The sequence below is a fragment of the Agrilus planipennis genome, unplaced genomic scaffold (assembly GCF_000699045.2).
Source record: "Agrilus planipennis isolate EAB-ADULT unplaced genomic scaffold, Apla_2.0 scaffold126, whole genome shotgun sequence".
NCBI lineage: Eukaryota > Metazoa > Arthropoda > Insecta > Coleoptera > Buprestidae > Agrilus > Agrilus planipennis.
The window spans coordinates 594,289-608,653 of record NW_020439036.1 but is presented as its reverse complement, the minus strand read 5'-3'; the positions used below and the strand labels follow the sequence as shown (position 1 = coordinate 608,653).

The 14,365-nt window shown below is 36.1% G+C and overlaps 1 long non-coding RNA gene across 1 annotated transcript in view; it reads right to left on the bottom strand.

Annotated features, from left to right (window-relative positions):
- Window positions 1-613: 613 nt before the first annotated feature.
- The window catches only part of LOC108736226, a 157,044-nt gene continuing 143,292 nt past the window's right edge, over window positions 614-14,365 (bottom strand). The window contains exon 3 of the long non-coding RNA XR_001937699.1: window positions 614-741. This is a non-coding gene — a long non-coding RNA (uncharacterized LOC108736226). The remainder of the gene's footprint in view (window positions 742-14,365) is intronic.

The following is a 14,365-nucleotide window of genomic DNA, read 5'->3' as shown; positions in this document are numbered from 1 at the left end:
ATATAAAATATTTGGATATTGGTGAGAATGTTACGTAAAGACATTGCTGCACGATTATAGATAGATACGCCTCTTCAAATAGGTACACAATAAATGTTTAAACTCAGCCTTGAGTTACTTCATTTTCCGACAGTTAAAGAGCTATTATAACAGGTAAGTAGTGTGCTGTATTTTGTAACATGCCGATGTTGAATAGCGTGGAATGTTGAGCGCAGGCGACCAAACAAACGAATATATGAAAGACTTGGCTGGCGTACGGCCACTAATTATAACCTAAAGTTGCGCAGGCCATAAAACTGACACTCCTTTTCGTAAACCCGACGTGTCATTACTATCATTATTATTACTAAGTCATATACATTCATACGTTTGTGTTGCATTCACAAATCCTTTTGCAGAAAATATTATACCGACAGGGATCGTATAATATCTACTTACGAAACGGCCTACGCATCCCAAACTCATGTTCTGCATTCTATCGCGGATTATTGAACCAACACTTCACAATATTATACACACGTTCATAATATATACACGAATGTGTACGTGCATCGTTTATGGATTCGGAATGCCGCCTGTATAAAAAATGTGCCATTGTCACTTACTTGATACGAATGTAATACCACGTCGCCGTAAAAATCCTCCACGATTACGTTTCCATGGTTCTCCAAAGGTACTGTTGATGGACAATATCTCGTCCAATGTTAAGACCACATCTGCAAGACTTAACTTTCTTGCTAACTGAAACAAGAGAAACGAAAATCATTGTGTATCTTCGAATCTTTGGTATTCTTGCAGCAGTTCTTAAAACATTGCACTACCATGAAAGTAAAATAAAATTCATAATATAGAAGAGTAAGATTATTGGTATTTCATATCTCAGAACGAAAAAAGAAAATCCGTATCTACACTCTGCCGTCTGTTTGTCGACCAAAACTGTTTGTCTCAAGAATGATTAACGTTATCAGATTGAAATTAATTTTATTAAATAATAAGATAAGGCCTCTTGGAATAGTTCGGTGAAACTTTCTATAGACTAAGAGCAGGATTTAGAGTAAGATGCTCTTATAGTAGGACGGGCTGCCCACTAGCTTTTAGTCCATTTAAAGGTCAAATCTTTTCTTAAATAGGAACACTTATTTTTTACTTCAACGATGGAGAAGACATTATCTCGGTGACGTAAATAAAAACAAACTAAATTACTTTCATCCTCTGCATTGACCCCTTACTTCTAGGGAGCTGTCGGCTTGACTAGAAACGTAACTCCCCTGTTCGACCTTGATTCACCAACATCATCATAAGGTCGTCAGTCCTAAGATTGGTTTGACACGCACCTCCACTCTTTCCTATCCTGAGCTACTTTTCGCATTTCCACACTTCCATAGAGTCCTCTGTTCACCTATTCTTTCTAATACCTCCTCATTTTTAACCATATCTACCTACGGTATCCTCATCATTCGTCTGTAACACCACATTTCCAATGCTTCTAACCTTTTCTTTTGCGCCTCGCCCATCGTCCATGTTTCGCATTCGTACATCGCCGCACTCCAATCATACACCTTCAACAATCTTTTTAGAATTTCTAAATTCGTGATCATAGAGGTGACTTTTTATTGAAGGCGGTTCGACACTGCGCTATCCTCTGCTTCCCTACTACTCATTACGTCTTGACTTATCTGACTTCCTAATACCGAATATCAGCTTTTAATTTTCTTTATATTCGTTCTTTCCCTACTTTTCTTTCCCTTGCATACCAATATTTTTGTTTCACTCTTACTTGACCTTGAGTCAGTGCAAAAAAGGTAGTACCTTTAAAATATTTTTTTTTTTCATTCATGACGAATCGATACCTATTTCCCTAACTTAGAGCTGAGGAATTTGGCTCGAAACCTTTCTGGATTTGTTAATACACACTATGTCGATAACGTCAGTGCAATTTCTCTACAATTTTAAACTACAGATAAATACGGTAAAATATTAAACGAGTAGTTAGAGTGTAAGTCTGGTTAGTGATGCGGCAAAACTAAAATTAGCTGCTCGAACCGCGATTAAATAAAAATCGATTGGGATCCGATTCAAATTAGAAGATGGTATCAGATCGCTTTGAAATTTAAATGCTCTGTGACCTTATAATTAACGGGTCAGAATTTAATTACACAGCAAATTTTATTATGTACAGGTAGAGTTTCCTGATTGGAATAGATACAATCTAATGACACCTGTGCCACACGAAATGATTGTATAACATTTGTTACAATTTTACTGTTGTATTATTTTATGTTATTCTCTATTCACTTGTTTACAATGCTTAATTTTCAAAGCTTGAGGCTTTTAGAATAATCAATTCTTTTAGATAGAAAGGTAAGATTAAATGGAGTTTATCGGTTATCCCAAAGGATTTCTCGAAAAATCGTCATTAATGTATACCTATACATGGTGTCAGTAGAATAACTGGCCAATAAGTGCATTTTTGACCTTGACCACGAATTTCAAGGTCATTTAAGGTTGTGCTCACGCTTTCAAAAAGTTTTGATTCTTTCACACAAGACGTTTAGGCAAAATAATGTGACAGGGTTGGTCAAATTTCGACAACGAGCAATGCTAGTACAAATAGGGGTCAGTTTATGAAATTTACGTCACACCTGAATCAGTTTAGTACCTCAATGAAATGTCGTAGTTTATAAAAACTTATTAAGTAGAAAAGTGTTATTTGATAGGTTACTTTAGAAAATGTTCTTTCACGTCATCTAGAAAATTTCAACTTGTCACTGTGACAGCTGGACGGCTCAAATAACCATTGTCGAAGTGCCAAAAAGGAAGACAACAGAAAAAAAAGAAAAACGGGAGCCTGCGAGGTCCTAAAAATAATAATTAGATACACGATATTTGACAATCGCTTCTCGAACATAATATAGAGTTACAGTGAGAATACTAGTGAAATCTGAGTAACGTAAACAGGTGTTTTATAAATGAACTCTGCGGGTTGTAATCAATCTTCACTGATGCCAGCACATTTCGATTATATGACCGACATCGTTGCCTCCAGGCGTACACACAAAGCTAAGCATCCGACCCCGAGATCGCTCTTCGAACAACTGTAAACAAACATGCAACCAAACCAACATTATTTATAGAAGGTATCACTCAGGTATAACTAACTGTATATTTGTAAAGTGTGTACAATTTTATTTTGTATTATTATTCCAAAAAAGAGAGTTCAATTCGCGCGGCGTGAGATCTACACCTTAGAAGTCGTTCATAAAATACATTGGCAAATAAGGGTGAGGGAGGGTCTAAGAAATTTGTGACGTTCGCAGTTCATCAGTTATACTTTTTCCTAATTTGGCAATAATTGGCAAGTAATCATTGCTATTTTTAATCACAAGAAATTGCTTGTAGGAGAGGACTAGCTTCTGTGACGTAAAATTTGTTAGGGGGTGTCTGAAAGTGCGTGACTTGGTGTGACAATGTGACAAATAGGACGGGAGGGGTTCAAAAAGGCGAAATTCTGAGTGACGTCCCTAGACAAAAATTTTCAGTCTCTCTCCAGTCTCTCAGAGTCTTTCAGTGTCTCTGAGAGCGTCTCTCACCGTCTCTCAGTTATTGCCTAGGTGTTTTTATGGATATCTCACAGTCTCTGTATAAAAGACTCGAACGATAAAATTGTTAATTCAGAGATTCGAGTCTCTCGTTCAGAGAGTGGATACGAAATGAGGATCTCTCTATGAGCGACTCGAGTCTCTCGTTCAGAGACCAGATACGAAATGAGGATCTCTCTATGAGCGACTCGAGTCTCTCGTTCAGAGACGCTAAACAGTTTTTTTGACAGTCTCTCGGCAGTCTCTCTCAGCGACACCAGAGAGACTCGATGAGAGACGGAGACTCGAGTCTCGCTTTCAGAGAGTCTGAGAGACTGAACATTTTTATCTCAGGGTATTATATGGACGATCTCTTATGAATATTACTCCTCGATGGTGATGTTGAAAAACCATTGGATTATCATAAATAATACAATTTTGCTTTACTTTTTGATAATTGATAAAAATTGGTTGCTGTTCTTTTCCTAAGTTTTAAAATTCTGTTTTTAGGGTCCCGTACCTCAAAAGAAAAAAGTAACCCTTGTCCTACCTTCCCTACAAATGGTTTCTCCTACTTCCTACTATTTCTAAACTACATATCTATTTGCGAAGAGTAATCTAATCTAAAACTATCCCTGCTCCTCTTAACTCCTGTTTCTGTTTCTAATATGTGCCTCACTAATCCTTCATGTTTCAGAAGTTGTTCTACCAACCCATCTTGCCTATTTCTTATTTCTCTAACCTTTTCCATATAAAATCGTGAAAATAATGACATTAAAGATTGTGAACTTGCTAGAGGAAGTAATAATTGTGTCATGACGGCTTGCGAAAATTGGAAACACTATAAAATTAAATGGTAATACGACAAACAACTTAGCCATTCTTATGAAATATACTTTACCTATTAAAGATAATGATCTGATAAAGGCGTGAGAAAATCCTCGATTTAATTAAAGGCAACGCAATTTAATTAGTAACTGCTGGCATGGCCTCGGGTTGTGCGTTAGAAAATATAATTTAACTAATTTTCAAGCGTTTTCTATGTAGACATCTCCCGCAATAAATAACGACCATTAACTCCATTGGCGCCTACCTTTTAGGAAGTGGAACAGGAAATCGCTTTTACAAATGAGAAATATATGACTATGACCGGGGTTACCAATACTTTAAAAAGCCAACTGAATTTATGAAGTAAGTACGTATGTTATGCCTAGTGACGTAATTTATTGTTGTTTAGTAAATAATTTCCTATTTGGGTCATTAGCGCAAAGGCAGAGTATTCAAATTACACAGGTCTGCGAAAATTGTTTTTGAAAAGTGTTTTTCATAAATTGTTAATATTTGTCGTAATTATCTTAAAAGTAATAGAAAACGATATTCATATGGTGTATACCACGTCACATTAACCCATAAATGCTCAGAGAACACATTTCCATTTGAACCCTTGCCACGTAATGAGTGCGACGAAAAAATATTCGATAGCCAGTGTTTCTATGTTTTTAACGATGCTCTTTTCGATGGTGTTGGTTAAAAATACCTCCGACAATATTAAAGCATGGAAANTTTCTGGAAGAAGAAAATTGCCCAAAACATAAATTATATAATATGTACTTGTATACACGAAGGTAATTGCCTACATTTTGCGATGAGAACGAAAACCGAAAGAGACGTATAGGAAGAAAGAAAAAGAACTAACAATAAGGGTCTGTCCGTATGAAATTAGCGCGCCGCATGGCTACTCACCAAATTACTTATGCAAAAGTACCACCCTGATATTTTGCGTTTGCGCATGGGGTTTGTCCGTGAAATGTCGGTAATTATATTTGCCAAAAAAGAAATAGTTGGCTTGACCCACACAAGTAGCCAATTTGTCAGCCCTCGGTATCATTTTATATTAACAGTAAGTCAATTTAAAATAAGCAAATTAAAAAGTGTTTTCAAATATGAAGATTGGAAAAACTGTGGCGGTTGTTGTAGAACAAACAGAATAGTTCAAAACCCCAACGCCAAAACACGACTGAAGTCCCTGAAGAAGGTAACTTTGTTACCGAAAAGTGCTTTGGACAACTACAGTGTCGTGTTTTGACGTTGGGGTTTTGAGCTATCCTGTTTGTTCTATAAAGTGTTTTAAAAAACAATCACCTAATTTAATGTCTAAAATAAAGCTAAAATAAAGCCAAATTTTGCAAAAACAAACACTATATGTTTTACTAGTTAATTTTACCCTTTCAAAAACAATTAATTTCTTGGAATTATAGTACTTATTACTAGTATTTTCTTTTATTAATGGTGTTTCTTATACATTAATTATCACCATGAAACCTCTTTGTTGTACGAATTAGCATTAAAAATATTTAAAACATTTGGAATAGGCACCTGTGATTATTATGAAATAAATGAATAAAGAAGGAGGGGCTCAGCACAAGAACAATCTTGCGTTGATAAAATGCTCATAAAAGAGTATATGTGGTAAATTGGAAGAGCCTCTATTTTTTCATCTAAAATGTTGAAGGTTTTTAATTTTTTGCAGTTAAATGCAATTTGAAAGTAAATCAGAGCAATAATACACAAACATATCTATGACCCTAGTTAAGTTTTTAATAACTCTTATCAATTTTTATTAATTAAATATTAAAACCTGAGACAAAATAAACTGAAAAATCAATATTAAGAAGAAGATAGTCTAATAACATTTTTACTTCTAAAAATCTTATATTATGAAATAAGCAAATTTTATTCAATACAAGTCAATGTTTAAGGAATTATACACAATTTTATTTTTGGGTCACCACCGGTAAAAAATTAAAATATTAAACACATTAGCAATTTCCTGTTTTTAGAACAATTTTTTCCAGATCCGGACTCGAGATTCCAACAAATGTCAATTTTGATCTAAATTCGACATTATTTTACTTGAGAATCATGAAAACGACCTTTTGTATATTTAACAATGAGTAAATTATTCAGTTACTAAAAGGAATATTTATTGGATATGACTCATGACGTGTGTTAGGGGTTGTCTTGGATTTAGACGTATTGCATTGGGGTGACATTTATTGCATATTGATGGCACCACCGGACCAGTGCAAGGGTGAGGTGATTGGTTATTGAACGTCCAATGGTGCAGATGCTCGCATAGGCATTTTGCAAGAGGCCATTTGGGCGTGATGTTGCTCACTTTAAGTGTGTCCCTGTATTAAATCATAACTGACATTTTTTGAAAAATTGTGCAACCGAAATTTAATTGTTTGATGGGTACGCTTGTTGTATCTGCACATGTTGGACAAACCATTCTTTGGAAAATTTTAACAAGGAACAGATGTGGAATCGGTGGGAATAGAGGTAACTTGATACTTTAAGGGAAACGAAGACCCTTGGTTGGTGTATGAGAAATTTGAATCACAAAAGTTTTCGGAAGAACAAAGGACTTTTGATATGGATCAACTTATTTGGGCAATTTATAGGATGACATGACAACACAATCCGTAGGAAAAAATTCCATTGAACTTCAATGGGAATCAATGGAAAATTTGTAAATGTTTGTATGTTATTTAATTTTGAATGAGATATTTGCATGCGTACACATTTAAATTAAATATTATTAAATGGTCTCAAAAATATATCCATCCACTATTTCCAAATCATAAACCCGCTGATATTATATTATTCTTACGAATACTTTAGGGTAATTCGTTTATTATAACCAAATGGCTACATACTATTAGCCTTTTTCGATACGGTTTTTACTTGCCCAGGTGCAAGAGTAGTGATATTGGCAATTAGGTGGTGGAAAATCCATAATCTAGTTTTACCTATGCGTGCATGTTGGGGGTACGTGAGGTACCACCACGGCAGTAGAGTGAGAGACAAGCAAGGTAGTAAGACGTTTGATTAAAACGGTATATTTCATTTAGACGTTGAGCATTTTTGCTCAAAAAAGACGAAAGACGTATTGATGGTAATTACACGAAGACTTATGTATTTTGGAAGACGCGATACATTGAATATTGTATATAAGTTGTATATATTTAGTTCCTGTTTGTTACTCGTTTTGCTGTATGCTGTTTATACTCATTATTATGTTTATTATATATGTATTCAACTACCCGGAGCCTTTTATTAAACAACCCCTAGACAAGTGAAAAAGCCTATATTAGAAGCATTGTTTGATGATTTTGAACCATACCAGAATGTAGAAGAGGCCGAAGTCATCTGTGAGAGTGATGTAGTTTTACCAGAAGCAAGTGAAAAAAAAATCTAAACACAATGATGACGAGCCAGACATCCAGGCACGTGCCTTGGTTCAGGTAGTTGAAGAACCAAATTCTCAACAAAATAATATGGATTATGGAAAAAAGCATGCTGATAAAGTTCCAATGGAACGCAATGGGATTTCCATTGCTCAACGCAATGGAATTTCCATTGATTTCAGCAATGGAATTTCCATTGCGTTCAGGTAATGCCATTGCGCTCAGCAATGGAAATCCCATTAAGTTCGGGAATGGGAATCCCATTGGCAATTCTCCATTAATTACCATTAATTATTATCAGTGGTAATTAAATGGCATTTTTTTAATGGAAATTGAATGGAGATTTTTCCTACGGGATTATTACATGCAGATATGTTTCTGATAAGTAATCTGTACTGTCGGACTTGGCTCACGATTTGGATTTATTTCTCATCAGCACATTCTTCCGGCAGAACAACAACCAATCCATTTTTTAATTGGTCGGTACTCTGGTAGAAATATTTGCGGCGTGACGATAATATTCGCCCTTTCATTGTTTTCTACCTTACAGGCGCCATTATCTGGTACCCAGTCGGATCCTATAAAAAGTGCCGGATCCGCCGGGTTCCGAATCCAAACCGGGTACCTGGTCCATCTCTATTCTCAAAAACGTTTACATGACGATTATTTCGTTTGAATTTGCATTCGGCATTTGTTACGGTAGATACCTACAGGTCCGCACTTACTGTTTAGTTCTGTTACAAGTTAAATACTTGATTTCTTTTGGGAGAAGGCAGCTGCATCACAAACTTTTAAAACAAATTGTGAAACGAGAAAAGGAAAAGGAGAGCAGATGGCTTTCAAACTTTATAATACGACATAAATCAGTGGACGTCAAGTTTTTGCGAAAAACGCTTCTGCATTCCATTAAACAGAAACGACGAGAACGAACGTTGCAGTGTTATTTGTTGTACCCGATTAACATTGCCAATCGATTTCTTCCGTTTCAAAAAAATACTTTGTACACTTCCTTTTAAACAGTCTCGGCAGTATCACTTATAATAATACATGGACAGGACAATACGGTCATACGGTTCTGTATTTCTTTTTTGAAAACCCATTTCAAATTTTTCTGCGTCTCGTAAATACAAAAAAGAGTAATTGTGAGATTCAATACTGTCCGACAAGGTCTTTTTTTTTAAAGGGAGTGTCTCCGACCGCTAAGGTTGTTAATAATGGTAGGACACCTTCTGGGGCATAAGAGGTTAGTTAGAAATATATTACAATCAGAATAAGAGTATAGTGTGGCACGGTAAGACTTAGATTAGACTACTATTCACAAATAGTTGCGAATACGCTCTTACTCTGGTAAGCCCCTAACCCGCAACCGGCGAAAAGTGTCTAAAAGCTGTCGCTTGCCGCCAGGTCCATTTGTCTGACAGAAATAAAACTGGTAAGCAGTTGTGGGCAGTGAAAAATGTTTTTATTTTGTTTTCTGAAAGCAGCAGTCATGGTGAAGAAGTAATAGTAATGACTGCATTATTGGCTGAAGAAGAATGTAATTGTAAGAACACGCAGGTCCACCTCTTTAATCAAAGCAGGGAAACCTCTCTGCTTTAACATTACAAATTTGCAAAACAGATATCCGCCTGACTGGTTTCGACAAGATGATCCTGGACACCGCGGCCCGCGAAGCGCTCACTTGACTCAGGGCATGTTCCGTTCTTTGCCGGGCAGGATCGAAGACTCGCAATCCGTCCCGTTGACGTTCCCTCTGAGCCGTGCCGTGCTGGACTAATGAGCTATTGTCTATTCATTTACATTGTCTTTATTCCTTCCTTTGACGAGACGGGACGAGATGAGACAGAAGACTGATAAGTGTGGTATAATCTTTAACTAGAGAGCATCAGCCTTACTGATAAGCCCAGATGTACTCTCGGAACGAAGCTTGCACGACCGATCTCCATCATTCTTATCAAGTGGTGATTTCATCGAAGACCAACAAACTCAATATTCATCGTTTGCCAGCCCTAGGTGGACGTCAAAATGTGTCTCCAGCTCTTGATCACCACTGTACCGCATCTTTTCTCTTAAAGACCTAGTTTGCTGCTGAAAGCCTCTCCTTTTCTAACGTCTTCGTATTATTTACGTCCGTCATGAGGTTATGAGCAACGAGCTTCTTCAAATTTCATCGACTCAGGCACACTAAAAGAGCATGGAGGATTCGGAGATTTCACAAATAAACCGTTACATCGGCTCAATTCTTCATCTCCCTTCTCGCCGTCAGCACGTAACTCGACATCTTAGAACGATACTTCTCACGCCCTCGTTACAAATTTATGGAGAGTACTGTAGCGACTCCACCGAGCGTAGGGCCTAGAGGTTTAAACCATTGCTTATAATTCGGGAGGTCGCCGGCTCAATTCCGGGTCCATCTGCCTTGGTCCAAGTTTTTCTGTGATTTCCTTGGATCACTTAGGCAAATGCCTGGGCAGTAACACTCCACAGATAATCTTTTATTCTCTTCTGTCTTCATTTCGTCCGTCTCATCTTTCTCACACGAACCACCACCCAGCCTTTTCCCACAATTCCTGAAAGGAGGCTGAAGAGGCCTTTCCGCCCTACCTTCCGCTGTAGTCCGGAGGGACTGTCCGTCCACCAGAATCAAAAGTAGATTGAAGGAGCATTTAGCTCATGCACGGTTTGGTAGAGAGGAAAAATCTAGTGTTGCCCAACATATTCTTACTGAAGAACATAATATTAATATTAATAATCTTAAATTAGTTAAGGAAGTTAGGAATAATTGTTTACTAGATAGTTTTGAAATTTTATTGTCACTGAGCCATGTTCACTGAACCTTAACAACTATTAGTATAAATTAGGATTAGTTTACTTCAGTCCCTGAAAATGGTAACCTTGTTACCGAAAAGTGCTTCGGACAACTAAAGTGTCGTATTTTGGCGTTGCGGTTTGAGCTATTTTGGTTGTTCTACAACAACCGCCAAAGTTTTTCCAATTTTCATTTTCTTAAGAAATATCATCTTCATCCGCATACTCAGATCTAGAATTTCAATGATCCGCACTCTCACTCGTATCTATAAACTTAACCATCAGTTTTTGTTTCATGTCACCTGCAGTTGTCCACTCTCAAAATGTGGATAATTGAGATAATGAACGATTGTATTCATTTTTCTTCGTAATAAAGCCTACATGGGTACCAATACACTTCCGATTAGGAATGTAACGGCATGCTACCTTGATATGCCTTATTTGATTAGCCACAGGCGTTTTATGCAACAGGATAAATAGATATTTCGATCAGTATTTACACATAAACTGTTCATTAAAAATGCTGATAATTACTGCATATGCGCTATAAAATTCATATAAAAAATATCGCAAATCGCTTTTAAACAAACAAACAGTTATAATAATGTGTGGTGAAGGGGTAACAGATACACGTACCATAATCTACCTAGTAACATGACTGAGGTGTTATGTCTACCTTCCATTTTCTGGCCTTGTAAACATAATAAATTTGCAATACAAACTACTACTCTTATATCACTTTACAGTCTTTTCTAACTTCTAAAAACTGTTCGAGCTCTCCTAAAATTATTAATAACAATGCGGTCAATCTGAGCAGGTAAAAGAGACAGTTTCATTTATCAAAATGACGAGTGCTTTAATTAAACAAGAAAAAAGGACTCGCGAATAGCATATGGGATATTTTGGCGCAAGTGTTGTATACTAGACAGTGATGGGCGCTGATACCACACACATTCGAGAACTTGCACAATAAAAGTTTTTAAGAATAAGTGTCAATCAGTCATTATATGATTTTTAGAAAAAGAAGAAGCAATGCAAAAGTAAAGGAAAACATTCGAAACTCCTGAAGTAGTAATATTGTAATAACATATGCGTTTTGGGAACAAATTCTGAGGTGGAACTTAAAACATACTAGGAAACAGTGGGAAAAAATTATCAAACAAGTATCATTCTTCTACAGGTCTGATGAAGGAAGCTGGCGAGCGGTCGCGCAGGTACTTGCCCATTTATGACCTATTTGGGTTAGTCACTTGGAATCGATACACAAATAAGCTTTCAGTAGGCGTAAATTATAGTATTAATACAGATCGGACAGTAGCGTACTAGAAAATAATGTAGAAACATGACTTATCGAAAAGAAAAAATTAACCTATTGCTTTCGTTTTATAGTTACTTTTCACATTCACTGTCATCATGGGAATCTCTATTACTGTCACCAACATCAACAATTAGTCCTTCTGTTTGTATGTCTATTACTTGCTCACTGATCCCTATTTTTAAATATTTAATCTACGCCCCTGATAGGAATACTGAAGAATGAGGGCTGCAATCTTTATACCTAAAACTGCCTACTTTTGTCACCGCGCATCCACACCATTTTAAAATTTCCGCCAGCTTCCAGCGTCAGGCCTGTATCTCTGTAATCCATCCCTATATTTTAAAGTAGGTACATTTAACATCTTGTCCCATGTAACATTGTCAAAAGCTTTTTTTCTAAATCTACAAATCTTTTGTACGCACCCTTTTCTTTTTCTATGGCCAGGAAAAGTTACGGAGGGTATAAAACATTGCTTTAATTGATACGACACAGCCAAAAGTGCCTTATAGTCCAAAATTGATCGATGAATTTTGATATCTGGAAATTTCCGAGTTCATATTAAAACAAAATACCTTTAATATATGAATCATGATAATCATTACTTGTTTTGTTTTTCATTGGCGAAAAATAAGGAAAAAAATTAGCAGTATCGTTATACGAAGACGTTACGCCTGGATACTTAAGGGGGTATCAAATTCGTGTCGTTTTGTCCGAAATGAATCCCGTTACCTTCGCTCGCGGTTTCCGAATTATATTCGCCAAAATGGATGGCTACCCATCGCAGGGCAATGGGTATTTATATGCTCTCGCATATGTCCAAGCCGATGTGTAAAATTCGGTATTTTCAAATGCGCAAGCAATAATTAATAACTTAGAACCTTGACAGTGGAAAGAAATATACAACTTTGAAGGGGTCAAACAATCGTCAAGAAGTAAACAATAGGTATTAAGTACCAGTTATCATTTGTTCATGTTCATCATCGATAACTCAATAGTTATCAATACTATTGATAATTATCGAATATATATATCGATAAGTATTTGTTGTAAGAAAAGAATTGCTGTTATTTAAGTGGGAAATAGAAAATGTCACCTGTAAATATTAAGGTTCATATTTTAATAGGATTTCTATCTAGGGATACTCAATCGTAACAAAATAGTCAATTCTTTTGAAACGCTTTAATATTGATATATTGGTAATTATGAAACCGTTTTTTAAATATTTTTGAAATTAGATATTTTCGAAGAAAAATTAATTAAAAAAAATCGGTTGTCTGTAAAGTCNTTTTTATTTTGTTTTCTGAAAGCAGCAGTCATGGTGAAGAAGTAATAGTAATGACTGCATTATTGGCTGAAGAAGAATGTAATTGTAAGAGCACGCAGGTCCACCTCTGTATTGTGCAACATAACGTACTGTAAAATTGCCTGCTACGCCCCTGTACACGCTATAATGCGAATAGACCACAACATATATGCACGTAGCAGATAATATCTGTCGATGTTGCGTTTTATTATAGTAGGCACGATTAAGAAATATTGCTGAATTTATTGCTTGTACCGCATACAATAAAGTGACCGTTCTAATATATTGCACCATGTTATTACAATAAATTGAATAAGTTGTGAAAGAAAGAAATGATGCAATTCATATTCAGTTAGTTGTTTGTTAGCAGATGGTCTAAAAACTTTTTCCTCGAACGTATACCCGGCATATTTAATGAAGATGTTACCAATATAATAAATTTATCATACATGACAGGTCAACTACTAGTTGGGGCAATAACGGCTCAATAAAACCTTAAAGAAAAATTTAGAAATTTATCATCTTTATGATTGTAATATTATCTACCTATAGGAATTCGATTTGGTCACTTTTTCAAGTAGGTATTATTTCTTTAAATTGTAATGATTGATGTCCAACTCAAAGAAAAGCTATGGTCCTTCGAGCCGGATCTGCTTAAAAATTTCTCTAGGCCGAGATGTCATTCTAGAAACGGTTAATAATACGTTTGACCGCCTTATCTCTAAATATATATGTTTAGCGACTTTATAGAATGATGATATTACCTATCTTTTCTCTGTTTCGTTGCAAATATCCTTTTATCTAACTCAGCTGTTTGAATCCTGTAGGAAAAATTTCCATTGAAGTTCAATGGGAATCAATGGAAAATTTGTAAATTCCATTCAAAACTATTTGGCATAAATGGAAAAATAATTGTTTCCATTTACAATATAATTCCTGGCCACATATACTATTAGCCTTTTTCGATACAGTTTTTGCTTGCCCAGGTGCAAGAGTAGTGATATTGCCAATTAGGTGGTGGAAAATCAATAATCTAGTTTTACCTATGCGTGCATGTTGGGGGTACGTGAGGGACCACCACGGCAGTAGAGTGAGAGACAAGCAAGGT